We start from the raw sequence: 7,605 nt of genomic DNA on the forward strand, positions 1-7,605 counted from the left end.
ATCACAGCACGGAATTGGTGATGCTCTTAGTACTGGATGAGCTCAGTTTGGCGGCTGTTAAAAACAAGCCCTCTGTGCTGATCCTACTGGATCTACAGCCACTTTCAACACAGTTGATCATCAAGTGTTGGTGGATCGTCTTCGGGTGAAGGGGATCATAGGCTCCACCTTTCGGTGGATCTCCTCCTTTCTGAAGGATCGGTCACAGAAGGTGCAGTTGGGTGGCTATGTGTTGAGAGAAGGAACACTCCCATGTGGGTTCCACAGGGATCAGCTCTGTCCCCACTGTTATTTAATATATATCTTCAGCCTTTGGTGGTGGCATTAGCTCAGATTGACTGCCAACTATTTATTACGCAGAGGACACTCAGCTGATCCTGATGATTGATCATTCTAAGCAAGCGCAGTTGAATGCACAGAACGTCCTCTGGTTTACAATGAACTGAATGATGACTAACTCACATAAAGTAAACCTAGATAAGACAGAGGTCCTAGAAATCACCAACTATGGTAAGCCTTGAATAGATAGTTTTGGGTCCCAGGAGTTAGGTGACACAACAACATCGTGAAAGGTTTGGGTATTAGGTTGGATAAGAAATTGACAATGATCAGACAGGTGACAACAGTGGCAGGAAGCTGCATGGGCCTACTTAGGCAACTTCGAAACTTGTACATCTTTTATCCTTGTCTCACATACCATGCAAAATACTAATGCAGCGTGTCCTTAAAAGTCCGAATTTGCCCTGATTTGAAAACGTGGGCCTCTTTTTTTGCTATGTGAGTCACTAATAGGGGCCAATTTTATTTTGTTGCCCACAACATTTTGTGTGTCCCAGTCAGACCCTGACCATAGGTATCGGACTGTCTTTCAAGGTGATATGTTCAGAATGAGACTTGACACAGATGACAAACCACAGCTGTTTCTAATGAACAAAGGACTATCTACCCCATATAACTGTGTCATGCATCTTAGCAAATGGTACTGTGAGCGTGCTGTGCTGGCAGTTGTTGATGGAGAGGCTTGGGACATGTATCAGCCTTTAACCAAATCATATGAAATTCAATTTCTTACCTTCAAAGATGAAGACCCAGGGAAAGTGAATAAGGCTTATTGGCGCTGGTGTGCTATGCTCCTTGGTTGTGTGCTGGAATCTGATTTCAAAGATGAATACATGGTCAAAATCATCAGAGCTCCAGAGGAGCCTTCTGCTATGATATTGTTTTGGACAACCAGCTAGACAATTGGAAGCCAACACAGGGAAACCTACACTCATTTATAAAGGATATCCTGAAGCTAATTCATAAAGATCACCCTTTTGATCCCTTGGAAGTGGATGCTAAAGTGGCACTTGAAATGTTTCAGCACAATAAGTATGAATCTACCTTAGTGGAGGAGAAAGCATCTCAGAACCCAAAAGGAACCGTCAAGGTATACAGATGTGGTGACTTTGTAGATCTGATTAGAGATATGAATCCTGTGTCACAAGATACATTCCAACCATGCACTCCTTTTTAACTTTTCATCAATAATTCAAAAAATCTTTTTTCATGATTTTGTATTCTATTTATCGGTAACGAAGATTTTTGTATGTAATTTTTTTCATGGATATTTCACTTCATATTCCATAGTTTTATTTTGCCCAATGCATTTCAAGCATATAGCCCTTCATCAGGGAACTTCTTTTATATCTTAAATATTTCACAGCGTTATCAATGTGCAAGTAAGTTGCGATGATAGTTCTTTCCTTTGTAGATCTCTCAGATGGGCCACACAATCCAAGAACACGCTTCTGTTTCCAGTATGATCTAATAGCAGCTCACACAATTTCCGAAAACGTACCTAAGCTTGTCCGGAGATTCCAGGGGCTTTCTCTGCCAAGGCACTTGATGGCGCATCACACTGACTGGCGTAGATTACTAAAGCGAGCACAAAAATTATTCACAGAAGAGGCAATTGCTGGAACCACAGAAAATAAAATATAATATGTTTCTTTTTTATTTTTGCTTGTATATTACATACTAAACTATGTTATGAATTCTCCATGCATGTTGTGTTGTGAATACAACTTCTAGGTAACAAAATGCAAAGTGGAAAGGAAATGTTGACTCTTTAAAGCCACAATATCGAACTTTGTATCATGTTGTGCAGATCTCTCCACTGTTACATGCGGCTAATCAGTTGCTGTTTTGGATCTGATGAGTTTACCAGCTGTCAGAGTAATTACTTTTAAGTAGCACTAAAGACCTTTACATCTCTGTTGTTTGTATAGGAATGAAAACAAGTAACATTCATAGGTCAATGTGTCTACATCACATGACCCTTTGACAATTCAGAAATAAACCCACCCAGCACGTATGTTTCACTTTCATTGAGAATCTCTTTCGCTAAGAGAGATACCAAACCCTCATGAAATGTGCTTCAGTCAGCATGCCAGCCATTCTGAGGCTATATCTGCAGTCATCTGCATCAAGTTGGTTGTGAACTAAAGTAATTCTCATCTAGTTCCTTGTTTTATGGACTATATGAAATGCAATAAATGTTCAGTTTAGAGACCACACCACATCACAACTGCTTGAGGTGAGAGCAAGAGCGATACCCCTGATGGATCGGGGGACCCACACTTGGCTGTAAAGAGACACCCACCTCCCGATCTGTGGCGCACTGGCCTGAGTGGAACCACTAGCAACGGGGCTGAAGGCAGGGATACTGCAGCAAAGGAAGGAGCCCCCAGAAAAGGCCTGCCTGACCTCGCTACCTGACCTTAAGATGGCAGCCTAATCCCTTGTATCGCAAGCTATTAAGGCACCCAAGGGTATACAATAGGCCACTCGCAAGACACTGCCCAGAGGCCCTGAGGCCGGAAAGATACAGGAAAAAGACCCTGACCTACAGTGCCACTTGAGAACCACAAGTCTAGTCCCCACAGCCGAGTGAGAGGGGGAACATACGAGTGCACCAGCGTGCCGCCTGGCCCCATGAATTGCCCATATGCCTCCCAAAAAATCACAGGCCAACAAGGTCTTAAACTACTTTGGAAATTCTAACAAGGGAAATGGACAAGAGCGAAGGCATAAACAGCCAAAGGAGAATAGGGGGCTGACCCGTGATTGTCTCCTGGCCACACTCATGGACTTTAAAAGAGAGCTATGCAACAACATTAAAGCTAATATCAGCACTTCTCTCGATGCCTTCAAATCTGCCCCTTACCCTTCCTTGCCCCATCCACCTTGTCCCCTATGTTCCCCTTACCCTTCCCTGCTTCATCCACTGTGTACCCTATGTTCTTCAAATACTTTTTTGATACTTGTGTAACTTTTAACTGATGTAAATTGAAACATTATTGTTCCTCATGTAAAGCGCTCTGATTCCTTCGGGTCTAGCGAGCGCTATATTAAACTCATTAATTAAATATGTTCCATTTAGTACTCTTTCTCTCTTTGTCTACTTCCCTAATTCCTCTCCCCCCTCCCCTGAATCTCTCACCTTGCCTGCTACTCTGCCTAGCCCCCTGTCCTTTGTGCCCTTTGACTAAGCACTACTTCTCCCCTTGTTGGGGAAAGATCCACTATTTCTATACTCTTGAGTCTCAGCGAACCCGCTGAGAGAGTCCACTGTGCCAATGGAGCCACTCACAGCTGAGGTATGGTATGGCACCCCTTGCCAAAGCACTCCCTCTCCGCCCGGACTTGCTCCAGAACGGTCGCTCCCTCCCTCACTCCCTGATCCCACATCCTGTTGGTGCTTGTGTGTTTGTACATTATTTGCCTGGCATCGCAGCTCGATTTCAAGAGCTCTCAGCTGACCTTCATTTACCTTTAGCGCCGCTCGCTCCGCTCTGCATTGTAGCGCGACATTTGCTGCGGCTCTCTGTGCTTGCTAGCACTTTGGCTGTATTCTAGGCGCTCGATCCATTTGCTGCCCCTGCCTCACTTTCCCTTTGACCCTCCATTTTGTTTGTGTTGCTGTTCCCTGGCACGCCCCTCCTCCCCGCTACCGCCTCCCAGCTGCTGCCCCTCCCACCCACGAATAGAGGGCTCTCCACCTCCTCTGACCAACTGTGACCGCCCGGACTTGCTCCAGAACGGTCGCTCCCGCCCTCACTCCCTGATCCCACATCCTGTTGGTGCTGCAGTTCGCATTGGGTATCGTTATCAGCGCTGTGTATCTTGTGTGTTTGTACATTATTTGCCTGGCATCGCAGCTCGATTTCAAGAGCTCTCAGCTGACCTTCATTTACCTTTAGCGCCGCTCGCTCCGCTCTGCATTGTAGCACGACATTTGCTGCGGCTCTCTGTGCTTGCTAGCACTTTGGCTGTATTCTAGGCGCTCGGTCCATTTGCTGCCCCTGCCTCACTTTCCCTTTGACCCTCCATTTTGTTTGTGTTGCTGTTCCCTGGCACGCCCCTCCTCCCCGCTACCGCCTCCCAGCTGCTGCCCCTCCCACCCACGAATAGAGGGCTCTCCACCTCCTCTGACCAACTGTGACCGCCCGGACTTGCTCCAGAACGGTCGCTCCCTCCCTCACTCCCTGATCCCACATCCTGTTGGTGCTGCAGTTCGCATTGGGTATCGTTATCAGCGCTGTGTATCTTGTGTGTTTGTACATTATTTGCCTGGCATCGCAGCTCGATTTCAAGAGCTCTCAGCTGACCTTCATTTACCTTTAGCGCCGCTCGCTCTGCTCTGCATTGTAGCGCGACATTTGCTGCGGCTCTCTGTGCTTGCTAGCACTTTGGCTGTATTCTAGGCGCTCGGTACATTTGCTGCCCCTGCCTCACTTTCCCTTTGACCCTCCATTTTGTTTGTGTTGCTGTTCCCTGGCACGCCCCTCCTCCCCGCTACCGCCTCCCAGCTGCTGCCCCTCCCACGCTCCGCCCCCCACTTTCCATGTTAGACAGATGTCCCAACGTGCAGCGTCCACGCGCTGCGGCTACGCCGAAGGTGCGCCAAAGGTAAGCCCGTCTATGCCCGTCCGCGCCTGGACCACGCCCAGCGCCAGACCCCCTGGTCCCCGTCTCACCCACCCCACCCGCATTACATACGACGCCCCCACCCTCTTAGCCCTAAACCCTGGCCGACTCCCCACCTGCGCCCAAGCCACTCCTGGACACACCCAAGGACCCTTCACATGCAACTCCTGCAAGTTCGACGGCACCAAGACCAACTCCTCATCCACGAACACACAACAGATATCTGACTCCAACCACCTAAAATGCATCCTGCTTAACACCTGCTCGGTCCACAGACACGCCATTGACCTCTGGAACCTTCTAGACACCATTTCTCCCGACATCGCCTTACTAACAGAAACATGGATGAACGCCTCCTCAGCCCCAGACATCACTATTGCCATCCCGGAAGGATACAAGATCATCCGTAAGGACCGCACCGACCAAACAGGAGGAGGCATCGCTATCGTCCATAAGAATTCCATCCGCATCTCAACCAGCTCAGACGTCAACCTTACCAGCGCCGAACACCTTCACTTCCAGATCCACACCGATCCCAAGACCACACTCAGAGGCACCCTCCTCTACCGACCTCCAGGATCCCGCGCACAATTCAGCGACGACATCACTGACTTTATCACCCCTCACGCCCTCCCCTCCGAGGAATACATTCTACTGGGAGACCTCAACTTTCACCTGGAAAAGAGCGATGACAGCAACGCCACCACCCTTCTGGACAATCTCGCCAACCTAGGACTCAAACAACTTGTCACTACCCCCACCCACATCGCAGGTCACACACTCGACCCAATCTTCACCTCCAGCAAACATGTCTCCTTCAGTCACACCACAACACTACATTGGATGGACCACAGCTGCGTTCACTTTATCAACAATAAGACCACAACTCACAACCATCCTCAACCTTCTCTGCGAAGAAACTGGAACAAAATCACCACTGACCAGATCTCCTCATCGCTTCTTCAAAACCCCCCTGTCCACTCCTCAAACCCCGACCAAGCAGCCATTAACCTCACCCAATGGCTATCCAACAGCGCCGACATCCTAGCACCATTGAAAAAACGTCAAATCAAACTAGGCAGCAAAAACGCCTCCTGGTTCAACGATGACCTTAAGAATTTGAAGAAACTCTGTCGCTCCTTCGAGCAGGCCTGGAAAAAAGACCCAAACACCAGCACAAGGGACGCCTTAAAAAACGCCACCCGCATACACCACCAACTAATCCGATCTGCCAAGAAAGCTGCATTCAAAGACCGACTAGAGAACAACGTCCACAACAGCAAGGAATTATTCAACATCGTCAAAGAATTCACCAACCCCTCAGCCAACTCCAACGACATCACCCCCTCTCAAGCCCTCTGCGACTCCCTAGCTTCGTTCTTCCACAACAAAATCGCAGACATCCACAACAGCTTCGACAACCAACCCGGAGACCAACCCACCCAACATTCTGCAGGACCTTCACCCCCCTTGAACATCCTTAATGACTGGAACCCAATCTCCAATGAGGACACCATCCGCTTGATGAACTCCATCCACTCAGGATCCCCCACAGACCCATGCCCTCACCACATCTTCAACAAAGCAGACTCCATCATAGCACCACACCTCCGAGACGTCATCAACTGCTCCCTCAACTCCGCCACCTTCCCGGAAAGCTGGAAACACGCTGAACTCAGCGCCCTTCTGCAAAAACCCACAGCTGACCCCACCGAACTCAAAAACTACCGCCCCATCTCACTCCTTCCATTCCCGGCCAAAGTCATCGAGAAAGCGGTCAACAACAAGCTTGCCGCCTTCCTCGAAACCAACAAATCCCTTGACCGCTCACAGTCCGGCTTCCGAGCCAAACACAGCACTGAGACCGCGCTCATCGCAGCAACAGACGACATTCGAACTCTACTGGACAATGGAGACACAGTCGCCCTCATCCTCCTCGACCTCTCCGCAGCCTTCAACACAGTCTGCCATAACACCCTTCTACAGCGCCTCAAAAACATCGGAATCCAAGGAAAAGCACTGGAATGGATCACCTCGTTCCTCACCGGAAGAACCCAGAGAGTCCGCCTCCCACCATTCAAGTCAGAGGCCACTGAAGTCATTTGCGGCGTACCTCAAGGATCCTCACTCAGCCCCACCCTCTTCAACGTATACATGAGCCCCCTCGCGGCCATCGCACGCCAACACAACCTCAACATCATCTCCTACGCTGACGACACTCAACTGATCCTCTCACTCACCAAAGACCCTAACACCGCCAAAACCAACCTACATGAAGGAATGAAAGAAGTTGCCGAGTGGATGAAGCACAGCCGTCTGAAACTGAACTCAGACAAAACAGAAGTCCTTATCTTAGGTACCTCCCCCTCCGCCTGGGATGACTCTTGGTGGCCAGAGGCCCTTGGAAAAGCACCCATCCTGACGGACCACTCACGGAACCTGGGCGTCATCCTGGACTCCTCACTCTCTATGAACAGACAGGTCAGCGCCGTCTCCTCATCCTGCTTCAACATTCTTCGCATGCTCAAAAAAACATTTCGCTGGATCCCCACCGAAACCAGAAAAACGGTCACCCATGCACTGGTTACAAGCCGCCTGGACTACGGAAACACCCTATACGCCGGTACCACCGCA

General features: G+C 49.2%; 1 pseudogene; it reads left to right on the plus strand.

The window, feature by feature from the left end:
- Positions 1-887: 887 nt before the first annotated feature.
- Positions 888-1,983, plus strand: LOC147728411 (large ribosomal subunit protein mL39-like; annotated as a pseudogene).
- Positions 1,984-7,605: the final 5,622 nt, after the last annotated feature.

The sequence above is a fragment of the Lissotriton vulgaris genome, chromosome 3_1 (genome assembly GCF_964263255.1).
Source record: "Lissotriton vulgaris chromosome 3_1, aLisVul1.2, whole genome shotgun sequence".
NCBI classification, from domain to species: Eukaryota; Metazoa; Chordata; class Amphibia; order Caudata; family Salamandridae; genus Lissotriton; species Lissotriton vulgaris.